Below are 14,679 nucleotides of genomic sequence, written 5' to 3'. Positions count from 1 at the left end.
GTTCTGAAGACCCTAGGGGCAGGACAGGAATAAAGATACAGATGTAGAGAATGGACTTGAGGACACAGGGATGGGGAAGGGTAAGCTGGGACGAAGTGAGAGAGTGGCATGGACATATATACACTACCAAATGTAAAATAGCTAGCTAGTGGGAAGCAGCCACATAACACAGGGAGATTAGCTCAGTGCTTTGTGTCCAACTAGAGGCGTGGGATAGGCAGTGTGGGTGGGAGACGTAAGGGGGAGGAGATATGGGTATATATGTATACGTATAGCTGATTCATTTTGTTATATAGCAGAAACTAACACACCACTGCAAAACAATTATACCCAATAAAGATGTTTAAAAAAATAAATTAAAAAATGAAAGCACAAAAATAAACCCATACAATTAGGGTCAATTAATCTATGCCAAAGGAGGCAAGAATATACAATGCAGAAAAGACAGTCTCCCCAATAAGTGGTGCTGGGAAAACTGGACAGCTACATGTAAAGGAAAGAAATTAGAACATTCTCTAACACCATATACAAAAATAAACTCAAAATGGATTCAAGACCTAAATGTAAGACCAGATTCTATAAAACTCCTTGAGGAAAATATAGGCAGAACACTCTCAACACAGGCAGAACACAGCAATATTTTTTGATCCATTTCCTAAGGTAAAGGAAATAAAAACAAAAATAAGCAAATGGACCTAATTAAACTTACAGCATTTTGCACAGCAAAGGAAACGATAAACAAGACGAAAAGACAACCTATGGACTGGGAGAAAATATTTGCAAGCAAGGCTACCAACAAGGGATTAATTTCCAAGATATACAAACAGCTCATACAGATTAATATCAAAAACCAAACAACCCAATCAAAAAATGGGTAGAAGACCTAAATAGATATTTCCCCAAAGAAGACATACAGATGGCCAATAGGCACATGAAAAAATGCTCAATATCGCTAATTATTAGAGAAATACAAACCAAAACTATGATGAGGTATTACCTCACACCAGTCAGAATGGCCATCGTTAATAAGTCTACAAATAATAAATGCTGGAGAGGGTGTAGGAGAATAAGGAACCCTCCTACACTGTTGGTGGGAATATAAATTGGTGCAGCCACTATGGAGAACAGTATGGAGGTTCCTTAAAAAACAAAAAAAAATAGAGTTACCATATGATCCTGCAATCCCACTCCTGGGCAAATATCTGGAGAAAATTCTAATTCAAAAAGATACATGCACCCCAATGTTCACTGCAGCACTACTCATAATAGCCAAGACATGGAAGTAAACTGAATGTCCATCAACAGAAGAATGGATAAAGAAGATGTAGTATATATACAATGAAATATTACTCAGCCATAATAAAGAATGAAATAATGCCATTTGCAACAACATGGGTGGACCTAGAGATTATCATATTAAGTGAGGTAAGTCAGACAGAGAAAGACAAATGTCATATGATATCACTTATAGGTGGAATCTTTAAAAAAATGATATAAATGAACTTATCTACAAAACAGAAATAGACTCAAAGACATAGGAAACAAACTTATGGCTACCAAGGGGGATAGCAGAGGGGGGGGAAGGGAGATAAATTAGAAGTTTGGGATTAATATATACACTCTACTATGTAGTAAATAGGTAAACAAGGACCTTCTGTATAGTACACAAAACTATACTCAATATCTTGTAATAACCTATAAAGGAAAAGAATCTGAAAAATATATATATGTGTGCGTGTGTTTATATATATATATATATATATATATATATATGAATCACTCTGCCATACACTCAAAACTAACACAACATTGTAAATTAACTATACTTCAACTAAAAAACAAAAAAAAAACACGGCTGGAGGGGAAAAAAAGCCTCTCACATCCAGCTCAGTCTTTGCATTACTACTGCCAACCTCTCTTTCTACTGAAAACTCAGGGGAAAAAAATATAGTTTTAACACTAAAAAAGTGCCAGGAAATTTTTATAAGTTCAGTTATCAACCCCCCCTGGAAAGAGGTAAATTCTGTCAACTTTCTTCTGGGCAATTTTAGTATTTTACATGTTGAAACCAAAGTCCTTGAGCACAGCTGTTATCCTCCACTGTTTCTCTAAACACCTCTCCAGTGCACACGGAGGACAACCCTTTAACCCTCACCCCCTCCCGGCCATCCTTTGTCCACTTCTGCCTACTTGATATATACCAGTCTCCCCTGGCTGCCATCCAACCGTAGGGCTTCAGAGCTTAACATGAAATTCCCCCACGTTATCAAGCCCCACTCCCTCCACCAGACTCCGTGCATCAAGTCCTTTAATCACTTACTCTAATTCCCCTTATCTACACCTGCCCCACACTAATCCAGTATCTCTGTGGAACAATTAGGCTTCCAAATAGAGGCAACTTCTTCCACTGCCCATTCTTCCCACAGCCAATGGACTGATAGAGTCATAAAATAGGGCAGAGATCAGAGTCCATCCAGAACACTGGTTTTCAGAGTATCTTTTTTTAAACCTGAACTTTTCATCTAAAATTTTCGGGGAAGCCAAATATGCAAAGCAGATAAGGGTAGAGCCACTCGAAATGGGAGTGAGTTTGGAGGGAACCCAGAGATCTGCCTAATCTTGCTCCCCACGCCTCAGCAGTTTTAAAGGACCCCCTCAGAAAACCAAGGCTCAAAGTCTCCACGTGTGCCCTCCCTTCTTCCTTCTGCCAGAAGGCTACCTCCCCCAGGTGTTTGCATGGATCATCCCCTCACTGCAATCAAGTTCCTAAACAAATGCCACTTGTCGTGAGGGGTCTTTACTGGTCACTTATCTAAAGTACCCCCTCCAAGGCTTCTTTCAGGCTGCCTTAGTCTTGTGTTAGTCCAGGTCCTCTAGGAAAAAGATGCCAAGATGGGATAAGAAATGCACAATTTTATCAGGGAAAACATGAGAAAGTAAAAGGAGGCACAGTAAGTCCCCTATACATGAAAGAGTTTCATTCCGAGAGCGTGTTCGTAAGTCCAATTTGCTCGTTAAGTCCAACAAAGTTAGCCTAGGTACCCAACTAACACAATCGGCTATATGGTACTGTACTGTAATAGGTTTATAATACTTTTCACACAAATAATACATAAAAAACAAACACAAAAAATAAAGAAAACATTTTTAATCTTACAGTACCTTGAAAAGTACAGCAGTACAGCACAACTGCTGGCATACAGGGGCTGGCACCGAGCGAACAGGCAAGAAGAGTTACTGACTGGAGGAGGGAGAGGAGGTGGGAGATGGTAGAGCTGAAGGATCCTCAGCAATTGGAGACGGAGGGCAAGCTGCAATCTCACTCACGCCTGACATTGATGGAACACATGATCGCATCTTTGAAAGTTCGCAGCTTGAAGGTTAATATGTAGGGGACTTACTGTAACTGGAATGGGCTGGAAGAGCTGCAATGAAGGTCTGCTCCTGAGTGAAGGAGAGGGGGAAGGAAGGAAGGAAGGAAGGGAGGAAGGGAGGGATGGAGGGAGGAAGGAAGGAAGGAAGGGAGGGAGGGAGGGAGGGAGGGAGGGAGGGAGGGAGGGAGGGTCTTAGACTACAATACACTTCTAAGAAAATTTCCACAAGACCTTCAGAGAGTACTCCAGCTAAAGCTCCCTGCATCCATCTTAACGTCCCTGCCATGCTCGGTTATTGGCAGAGAGCAGACCCTGTGAAGCAGGGTCCTAGGCAGCACAGCAATGGATTTCAGAACGTGGCTGCTGGAGCTCTCAGTCACTCACACATCCTGCAGAAGGAGATCTGAGAGGCCCAGTCTCATGGCCACTGCAACTTTTCTTCATAGCACTTTCACTTTCTGACACTGTATTTAATGTTTATTTGGCTATTGTTGTAATCTCTGTGACACCAGGGACATGCTCAGCTTGTTCACCACTGTATCCTCAGCTCCTAGAAAAATTCCTGGTAGAAGGCGCTCAACAAATATGTGCTGAATGGATGGATGTGTGGGTGGGTCAATAGATGGATGGATGGACAGATGACATGGGCTGCAAAGGAGCTATAACATGAAGGGAATAATATAAAGATCTCAAAGTCCTGTTGTTAATGAAAGAGGGAAAAAAAGTATCTTTCCACCCTGAGTTACATGGGGTATGGGAGAAAAAACAGACTGAAATCGAGGGGGCTTCAAGAATGTTGTTTCCTTGGAGAAGAGACACGATTCAGGGAAAAGTGAGGGGAACTCAGCCAAGAGTTTGAGGATATAGGGGATTTTGTTGGCCACGGGTTGTAATTCATCAAAGCTGAAGACTTAAATTTTCTGAAACCAAATGGTAAAAAAACTGGTGACCATGAAAAAAAATGGAAATATAATCTAACCTCCTCTCCTTAGAAAATACACACACCCACACATACTCAGACACAGCTTCTCGTGTGTCGGGGTCATTAATGATCTAGGAATAATGTCATCACCATAGCAGCCTCCACGCTCACCCCCACTCAAACTCTCCACTTTAACAACACTGTTATATAAGGCACTTTCCTGGCTGCAGAAGTTGCAGACTCTGAGACTCTGGATTACATGAAGATCTGACTCCACTATCTAAAATTCAGAGCCAAGAAGATCTGAAGCAATTAGGACTTAAGTTAGCATGGATGTGGAAATGAGAAAAGGGAAATGGCTTCTCTGTGAGTCAACGTTGAAATCTAAAGTGACATTTCTCCCTTACAAGTAAGAACAAAACAGCCCAAAGAATGTCTGCTCTCAGTTTACAGGAGTTTCCAAAATACATGGGCTCCCTCTGATACGATGAGTTCAAATGATTTGTATAACAAACCATAAAATTAAATGTATGTACTTAGAGAACTGGGGCTGCCAAATGGATTCTCCAAAGTAACTGTGCCTCTTTGATTTGCAGCGCCATTTTTAGCCAAAGCTAGTGTAATGCTCTAAACATTTTAATAAAAATGGAATCTCACAAGCCTCCAAGTAGCTAAGGGCAACCTCCAACTTTTAGTGACAGAGTTTAGGCAGTAGCTAAGGATCAAGAGAAGTCCAAGGTGTTTGATGGATTTGATTATGAAGGCAGCTTTCACTTCTGTCTCACTGAGCCCTGGGGACAGGGTCAGAAAAGGGGCCTTAGGGACAGCAGCGGGACATGAGAGAGGCCCAGCATGGAGGAGGGGGATGTAAGCACCCAGCACCTCTTCCCTTCTCCAACCAATGCAACTTTCATCTGATATACGTGTTAGGCTTTGCAGTAAGCTTTTATAAGGTCTGAATAAATAATTTGAATAGTACTAGTCAATTCCACTGAGATGACCTTATACTTGTACCAGATCCTTCATTCCCTTAAATCCCCAGGGGATTACCCATATATGATTCACTGACATTTCCACTCCCCAACACTCAGGGGCTATCTCCTAAATGGGACAGACATTGTCTGGCACACACTGTTTACTGCAGTTCCTAGTGGGAAAATTATGGAAAAATAAATACTTTGATGAACATCACACGTCGATGGACCTAGAGATTATCACACTAAGCGAAGTAAGTCAGAAAGAGAAAGACAAATACTGTATAATATCACCTATATTTGGAATCTAACATATGACACAAATGAACATATCTACGAAACAGTAACAGACTCACAGACATAGAGAACAGACTTGTAGTTGCCAAGGTCGGTACGGGGGGGGGAAACTGGGGGAGGGAAGGATTGGGAGTTTGGGATTAGCAGATGCAAACTATTATACATAGGCTATATAAACAACAAGGTCCTACTGGATAGCACAGGGAACTATATTCAATATCCTGTGATAACCCATAACGGAAAAGAATATGAAAAAGAATGTATATATGTATAACTGAGTCACCCAACATTGTAAATCAACTATATTTCGATTAAAAATTTTTTTTAATTTACTGAGTTCCTACTCTGTGTTAGACATCCGTGATAAAAATATGAGTGTGAAATCATCCTTCTCCACAAATAACTTACAGAATAATAGAAAAGCACAAAGGCAATGTGAACATAATATATTGACTCATTTAGAATGTTTTCACCTACAAGTGACAGAATAGCCCCTAAAATGTGACTTAGGCAACAGGTTGTTATTACTATATCTCACATACCAAAAAGTCTGAAAGATAAGTTCCCAAGTTGTTTCAGCAGCTCAAGGATTCCAGGGATCTGCTTCACCCTCTCCGTGACTCTCTTGGCTTTATCCTCATAGTCGCAAGATGGCTGCTGCAGCTCCAAACATCATTCCTCATAGAACTATATTAAATGGAAGAAATGAAAAGGAAGGGCGTTCTCTGCATCGCTTCTTTGTTGCCATGGAGGTAAATTTTTCCCAAGAGTCCATTAGTTGATTTCCCATCCAACCCCTCTGAGCAGGACTGGATCACATCCCAGACCTTAGCTGCAAGGCAGGCTGGGAAAGAGTATCAGGTTTTTTCAGCCTTTGCTGAGAGAGGCAAGTTCTGCCAGCAAGTAAACGGGAGAAGCAATGGTTGTGAGTAAGCAATCAACAAGGTCTGGCATACATATCGGATGCAGTGACAGAGAAGAATGTGGCCAGCTGTAAAAGCATGGAGGAAGGACAAATGTCTTGTCAAGAGGAGGATCCCTGGAGCTGATAACACATGAGATGAATATTGAAGAACAAGTTGGATTTAGCAAGATGAAGATGATGATAGAAGGAGGGGGTGGAATGAGGATCCAGGTAAAGGAACAGCATAAGCAAAAGCATGGGTCAGTGAAAAAAATGTTAGCACCAGTTTAGTATTACCAGAGCATCTAATGGCGGGAAATGTGTCTTGGAAATTGTCAATGGCTTGACTGTGGAATTGTCAGCGGCTTGACTGCAAACGCCTCCTGGACTGTGTGCAGGAGCTTGAACTTGCAACCTAGGCCAGACTTTGCAAACTTAGAGCCCAGAGGCCAAACCCAACCTTCAGATGTGTCGTGTTTGACAGGCACACAGTGTTTGCATTCTGAATACACTGATAAATGCCCTGGCTGGAGGCAGGGCACTTATCTCCAGATGAACCTCTTTCTACTGTGTTCCACCTGGCCTACTTCCCTTATTTACGTCATCTGCCTGTTCCCTCAAGACTTTTGAGTTTGCCTCCCCTGAGTAGGCTCTGGGGAGCCATTAAAAGATATTAAACAGGGGAATAGCACTGCCAGTTGTACATCTTGTATTAATCCCTCTGGCAGCAGAGTGGAGAAGTTGTAGAAGTGAGGACCACACTGGAGATAGGAAAATGGTGGAAGGTATATTTTTCAAAACTCTTGGTTGCAAGTGTCAGAAACACAACTCAAACCTGCTTTAAAAACGGATATATTCGTTCATATAACTTTAGAATCCAGGATTAATTTAAGCTTCATATATGGCTAGATCCAGGAGCAACATGATGACAACATGTTTCTCCATGCTGCTTCCCCATGTTTTGACTTTATTCTCAGGCTAGCTCTCTGCTCCTAGAGAAAATAGTCATTGGTAGCTCCAGACTGACGTGATTTTTAAAGCCAATTGTCTCCAAGAAAGGAGAATTTGGCTTCCTGATAATTCTAACAAAACTCCCAGGGGAGACTTTGATTGGCCTGGCTGGATCATGTGACCATTTGTGAGCTAAAACACAGGGCCTAGGTAAGGAAGCAAGCAAGACAAACAGTAGCCAGAAGACAGAGCCGCATAGGACCCCACCTACCATGCAAACAAATGAAGAGAAACCTTGCAAACAAAGAGTAGTCAGAGAATTAGGAGTAGAAGCAGAATCAAATGATGTCACAACTATCATTTTCACCCTGAATGGGCAGCTCTTTCAAATGCAACTAAAGTATTATGTATTTCATTAATATAAAGAACTGCAATGTCTTCACTAGGTTGGTAAAATGTTGGACATTGATGATAATACTTTGGTGGGGTTGTGGGGACTGGGGGCGGGGGGATAGGAGTGGTCAGCAACAGGTTTGAGGAAGTGCATAGAAAAAGAGGAGGAAACAAAACTATAAATGACCGAAGGAATTTGGCTAAAAGGAGAAGTAGAAATAGAGAGGTTATAGACAAAGATACAGGATCAAGGTAAGATATTTTAGGCCATAAAGGACTTGAGCTAGCAGGTGGGATGGAAATCTGAAGGTAAAGAAAGAAAAGGGAGTTATTTTTTAAAAAGAAAGATTGAATTAAATAACATAATTATTAGGAGTATGAAGTCAGGATATATGGCAGCTGAAAACTCCTGAGGAGGGTCTAAATCCTCCTATTTTTGATGTTCTTCACCTTCATGATGACTGAAGAAATAGACGTCCTGCCAGCATCTGCTGGCATTCATTCATTCATTCATTTGTTCATTCAACAAGTGTTTATGGACATTGGCCAGGAACCAATCCAGCTGATCCAGCCAGTGAACAAAACTGACACAACCCCTGCTTTCGTGGGTATTAAATGCCTCTGATACGTGAGTCCTGGCTCTACCACCTTCCTGGGGATCTGAGCTACGCATTCGACTTCCAGCTCTTTCTGGGCCCACAGGCTGCTGTACCTAGACACTGGGCACCATCTCTGACAGCTGCAAGTTCGGTTCCCTGAATTACTCTAAACTTCACAGCTTGCAAGCTGCTTCCCCATTACCTGAGCAAAGAGAGAATACAATCATTTCTATCTCATCCCCTCACCATCTTTTTCTCTTCCTTATAGAACCTAGAGGGGCTCAGAGAAAAACAAAATTTCCCCTACCCTAAGCTGCCGGTAGAATTCCCAAAATAAGATAAACTTCTCTAGATGATTCGTTTAAGAAACACTCCATACTTCTCCTGTGCCCTTGAAAAAAACAATTAAGAGGAGCTATTATTCTGGGATAATAGTAGATGGAGACCAGAGAGGGACATTCAACATGGCAGAAGCACAGAGCAGAAACACTTGAGTATATGGACTCTGGAATAAGACCATCAGGGTTCCCACTTATCAGCTTTGATACCTTGAGCAGGTTACCCTGCCTGAGAAGCAGTTCCATAATAATAATGATAATAATAATAATGATAATGATGATAATAATGATAATAAAAATGATAATAATTATCATATAATAATGATAATGATAATAATGATAATAATTAATAACAATAAGCTGTGTACATGAGACACGGTCATTCACTAAAGTAACTTAAAGTGACCATGTGGGCTGAGAGCTGGGGTCAGGTGTATCTCACAAGAAAGTTGGGCAAAGCCAAAGTGAAAAGAGAATAAAGTCTGTAGGAGAAAACATACAACGTTCACTTGATGACCCTGTGAAATATTGTTTACCTAATAGTTCACCCTCCTTCAGACCCACTTGGCCTGGACATGGTGAGGCAAGAAGGATAAAATTTCTCTGTCCACTTCAGAAACTGAGGTTGGTACAATTCATTCTTAATTCTTCATGTCTAGGGCCAATGGGCTTATGTCATATGTTTAAAGAAAATCTATCTTCCTCTTAAAAACATAAACTCAGTGCAACCATTAGGTCAAAGTTTCAGCTAAAGATTGGGTTCCTGAAAAATGTCGAGCCAAGTGTCTTAGTGTTTATGACAGGACAGCTGTTGCCTCTTTTTCCAAGAAGGAATTAAAGGATCTTATTACCCTAAATGAAAATGACTAAAGCATGATTATTTTCCTTTTAATCTTTTTCTCCCCAGTGGAAATTTACATAAGATGGAGCTGTAATCCATTCCTTTCATGCCGGCAGCCTGTCAGAAAATCTCCCCTCTTGTGGTCTCCATGGCAGCAGCCCTCAATCTGAGCCCAGGCAGGATTTGCCTCAGGGAGTGGATTTGACTTTTATGTGGTGAAAGCAATCATTGTAGACAAGGGCACTAGATGCCTCCAACTTGAGATTATTTCTGGTTTGGAATTCCATGTGTGTTTGGCTCTCTGTATTGGTTAAATTCACCCAATGGATTCACATCTGCTTCTTGCTTTATGTTGTGATGAAACGCCCCGAGAGGTCTCCCGGCATTTTGAATGCTGGCTTTCACTGTCTACTGATGATGGTGCATTTTCCAGTTTTCTAAGAAGGGGGAGATGCTACAGATCACTTTCGGATCATTGGGGACTTGCCTTCAAGTTGTTCTCTCAGCAGTGGACCACTCTTTCTCAGCTCATCCTTTTGTGATGTCCTGAAAAACACTGACCTGTGGCCACTGAATAGAGTTAAGCCCATGGTGGGTGAGCTATTGTAAAGCTGAGTGAGCACAGCCAAACAGGAATTAGACCCGTGATCTGCCCTCATGAGCCATAACCAATGGAGTGGCCCTGTTCAGCACTCTCAAGTAGAAGTCAGGCTTTTCTAAATGGGAATTTAAAACCTCCACTTGTTTTGTCCTGTGAAAGACCCTGTTTAGAGAATGAAAAGACAAGCTGCAGACTAGGAGAAAATATTTGCAAGTCACATATCTGACAAATGCCTTGTATCAAAACTACATAAAGGCCTCTCAAAACCCAACAGGAAAAAAGCAAACAAACAATCCAGTTAGAAAATGGTCAAAAGACACGAACAGATATTTCACCCAAGTGGCAAATAAGCAAAAGAAAAGTTATTGAATATCAGTAGCCATGAGGAAAATGCACATTAAAAACAACGATATATCCCTACATCGAAAGGTAATGGATTCCATGTGTTCGCCATCATTGTTTGTGAAAGCACTCACGCTTAACATTTGTAACTTTTAGCCTTTTGAGAATTCATGGGTGCCCCTCTTATTTAGGACTATTGGAATTTGATAAACAAGTTTACGTATAGGCATCTTTTTCTACGTCCTGCATGAATTCATAGCATTTGCTCATTTCTTTAAAGCTGGAGTTCATCTCCTCTGAGCTCTTTGCGCAAATGTAGGTCTCTCTTAATAATTTAGTTTGCCTCTTCCAATGTGTTCTCTACATGTCGTTTCTTGAGTAGTGGAATGACAAAAATTACACACATTCCTGCAAGTGCTGACCCACCTAGGTTCTGTACAAGATAGACAGAAACAAACTTTTAGAATTTAGGACCAATAAAAGGCTCTTTCATCTGCTAACAAGTTTTTGAGGTGTACATTTTTCTTCTAGACTTCTTTCTTGCCTTGTACTTTTTTACCAGTTGAAATCTGCATAAAATGAACATCAAGGGCAGCCTCTATCAAAGGAACTAAGAAGCTGTGCCCAAGAACATCAGACAATGGGGAGAAATGTTTCCCAGCTGCCATAGCAGGCTGAGACAGTGAACGTGGAAAGGTGAAGGTGGCAGACACTTACATAATGACATCAACATATTTTATCTGCCGGCTGTTGGCTGTCTCCATTTCTTCTTTCACAGTCTCCTCAAAATGTGAGGCCCAGGGTGACTCCTGGGTATGTCGACCCCAGGGACAACTCTGAAAGTAACTACAACTTCAGTTTCCTTTCTAATGCTCCTCTGAATAATGAGCAGGAGCTTTCTTGTCCTGCTAAGAAACACACCGTGCAAATTTTTTTTAGCAAACCATCTACAGTGACTATTATATCCCTTTTCTGATTGGCATCATTTTATGGTTGGATTTGTTTGGTTTTGTCCCCTTTGAATGTGTCTTTATACAATTGCCTATCAAGCACTTTCTCTCTTTTGCTTATTTATTGAGTTCACTCACGCATTTGACGTCATTTCTCATTTGTTTATTATGGGCAAGTCCCAGGGTTATGCCCTGGGGACACACCGCAAGCATTAACTATGACAGTGCCTGCAATCAAAAAGAAACAGCTTGGGGGCTTCCCTGGTGGCGCAGTGGTTGAGAGTCCGCCTGCCGATGCAGGGGACGCGGGTTCGTGCCCCGATCCGGGAAGATCCCACATGCCGCGGGGCGGCTGGGCGGCTGGGCCCGTGAGCCATGGCCGCTGAGCCTGCACGTCCAGAGCCTGTGCTCGGCAACAGGAGAGGCCACTGCAGTGAGAGGCCCACGTACCGCAAAAAAAAAAAAAAGAAACAGCTTGTATTCTTTAAGCAGGGCACATGACCCAGCCCAAGCCAATCAGGACATCCCATCTCCAGGCTACAGTGATTGGTTCAAAGAGGGCACACGTTCAAAGACTGTCCAATCAGAGCCCACAAAGGCCCTGGTGTGAAAGCTCACCGAACACCAGCAGCTCTTCCGTCCCTTCCTCTCTGTACTCCCAGCATATAGAATAGTGTCTGGCGCATAGTGAGCCCTCAATAAATATGTTTGAATTATTTCATTCGATGGCTTTGGTTTGAGCTATTGAGAAACGGACTACGTCTTTCCTCCTGTACCAGAAACCTAGAGGATTCAACGGCTGGAGCTGCCAACTTCCCGTGACACGTGGAGAGCCTGAGGCTGAGTCAGGAGGACGCTAGCAGCACCGGAAGGAGAGACACTGATTACATCTTGCGATCCCTGAACGTAGCCTGGCCTGAAGCCAGAGCTGCTCTTGGGCTTCCTAGTTACATGAGCCATTAAGTTTTGGTTTTGCTTAGTCCTTGTTGGGTTGGGTTTATGTCACTGTTTACTGACCAAGTCCTAACCGAAAAACTTAAAAAAGGATCATGCCCCACCCTTATATCAGAGCATTTCAGCCCCTTGGAAAGGGAAATATGGAGCACAGGCACAGGGGACCTGCGGTTAAGGGGGCTGCTTTCCGTGATGATGTGCTCCTGACTGGAAGGAACAGGAATCTCTGACAGTGGGGTCTCCACGAGCCCCACCTCCCCACTGTTGAGCTGTGACGAGGTCCTGTGGGCCAGTAGAAAGGACTGTTAATGTAAGGTCAAAAGGTAGGATCCTGGACTTAGCTTTTCTGTTTAACAGTTCTGTGGCCTGGAATAAGTCAATTAACCTCTCTGGACCTTAGTTTCATCCAATTCGAAATTAATAACTTGGTCTAAGTGATCCAGTTCTAAAATGTGACTGCCTGTGTTTCTATTGACATGGAAGCCATGGCTGCTGCGGCGGCTGTGATAGTTGCCCCTCCTGATGGCAGTGGGGGAGGGATGATGAGAGCAGGCACAGAGAGAGCAGTGGAGATGGTGATAATGCTTATGATAATGGAGGTGGCCCAGGGATGTTGGTGAAGTTGCTAGTGGTACTAATGGTGGCAGGGGTTTGGAGTCACTGCAGTGGTGGTCATAGCACATTAAAACTGTCCCTTTTCCTATCTCCTCCAACCATCATCACCACCATCAACTGACCTTACAACTGCTTCCAGAATAAGAAGTCTTGGAACTTGAAGAAGACTCAAGCTTGAAGGCAGGCAGTGTTGTCTTTACTCACAGATGAAACCACTGAAGCTCAACGTCTGAGTAATTTTCCCAAATCCATCTGAGATAGGCTGGGACCTGGGAGCCTTTGCTGGGACCTGGGACCCTTTGCTGAAGTGCTGCAGTGCTTGCACATGGACACACTTCTCCTTGAGCACCAAAATACAAAGAAACTATATGGGACTAAAAATAACTGTGTGCATGCTGGGGCAAATTCTAGACCCAAAAGATTCAAAGAGACCAAAAATACCCAACGGCCACTTTTGAAGAGCCTGGAGCAAAAACAGGGAGTCGGGAGCAAAAGCAGGGTACTGCGCATGCCCCCTGCATAAAAAACCACCAGAGGGGTGGGCAAATGACCTAAGTCACCCCTCTGGCCTGACCCCTGGACACACCTGTACCCTCGCCCCATATAAGGAACAAGCCTGCCCCCGCTCAAGGAGCAAACAAGCAAGGGAGGGAAACTATGGTTTGTTCTCGCTCCCCACTGTGGCAGCAGTGGCCCCAGTAAAGCATTGCCTGAACTTCTTGTCTGGCCTCTTGTCAATTTCTATTGACTGGGGAAGGCCAAGAACCCTGGTCGGTAACACATCCACCGGTGAGAGTAGGGGAGTGCGAGGCTGTCACCAGTGGACAACTCTGCTCACGTCATCCCCAGCTTTTGCCCCAGTTGCCTACACTGTAGACCCTACAGCCATGATTCTCATTCCTGGGCATGCATTAAAACAGAGCTTTCCTTACCAAAGCCTCAGCCCCATTCCTGACCGCTCGAATCAATCTCTGGGGAGAGGGTCTGTTATGGGCTGAATTGTGTTCCCCCTGCAATGTTCATATGTTGAAGTCCTAACCCCCAGTACCTCAGAATGTGACTGTATTTGGAAATAGGGTCTTTAAAGAGGTAATTAAATTAAAATAAGTTGTTTAGGATAGACCTTAATCCAGTTTGACTGTTATCTTTTAAGAAGAGGAAATTTGGACACAGTTACAGAGGGAAGACAGCATGAAGGTACAGAGAGAAGATGGTCATCTACAAACCAAGGAGAAAGGCTACAGTAAGAATCAGCCCTGATGACAACTTGATCTTGAACTTCTAGGCTTCAGAATTGTGGGAAATAAGTTTGTATTGTTTAAGTCACCTAGTCTATGGTACTTTGTTATGGCCGCCCTAGAAAACCAATACAAAGTCTGTGCATTAGTAGTTCTTAACTCTCGCCAGCTATTTTAATGCTCAGTCAGTTTCAAGAATGATTTCCCTGTAAGGTGAACTTACATTCCCCAGCTCTCATCCAACACTCTGGCCACACTCTGCCTGTACAACCACAGATCCCACTTCCCTATAAAAGTCCCCAGCTAGAGTCAGGAGCATCATGTCACCATCTCTTAAGAATGCCATGCGAAAACCTACCTAAGGAGACAAAAGACCTATATACAGA

Source organism: Delphinapterus leucas, chromosome 17, assembly GCF_059928025.1.
Source record: "Delphinapterus leucas isolate spDelLeu-1000000601 "Yukka" chromosome 17, BTC_Dleu_Yukka2, whole genome shotgun sequence".
Lineage (NCBI taxonomy): Eukaryota > Metazoa > Chordata > Mammalia > Artiodactyla > Monodontidae > Delphinapterus > Delphinapterus leucas.
The sequence above is the reverse complement of the archived record's forward strand: the minus strand, read 5'-3'. Positions refer to the sequence as shown.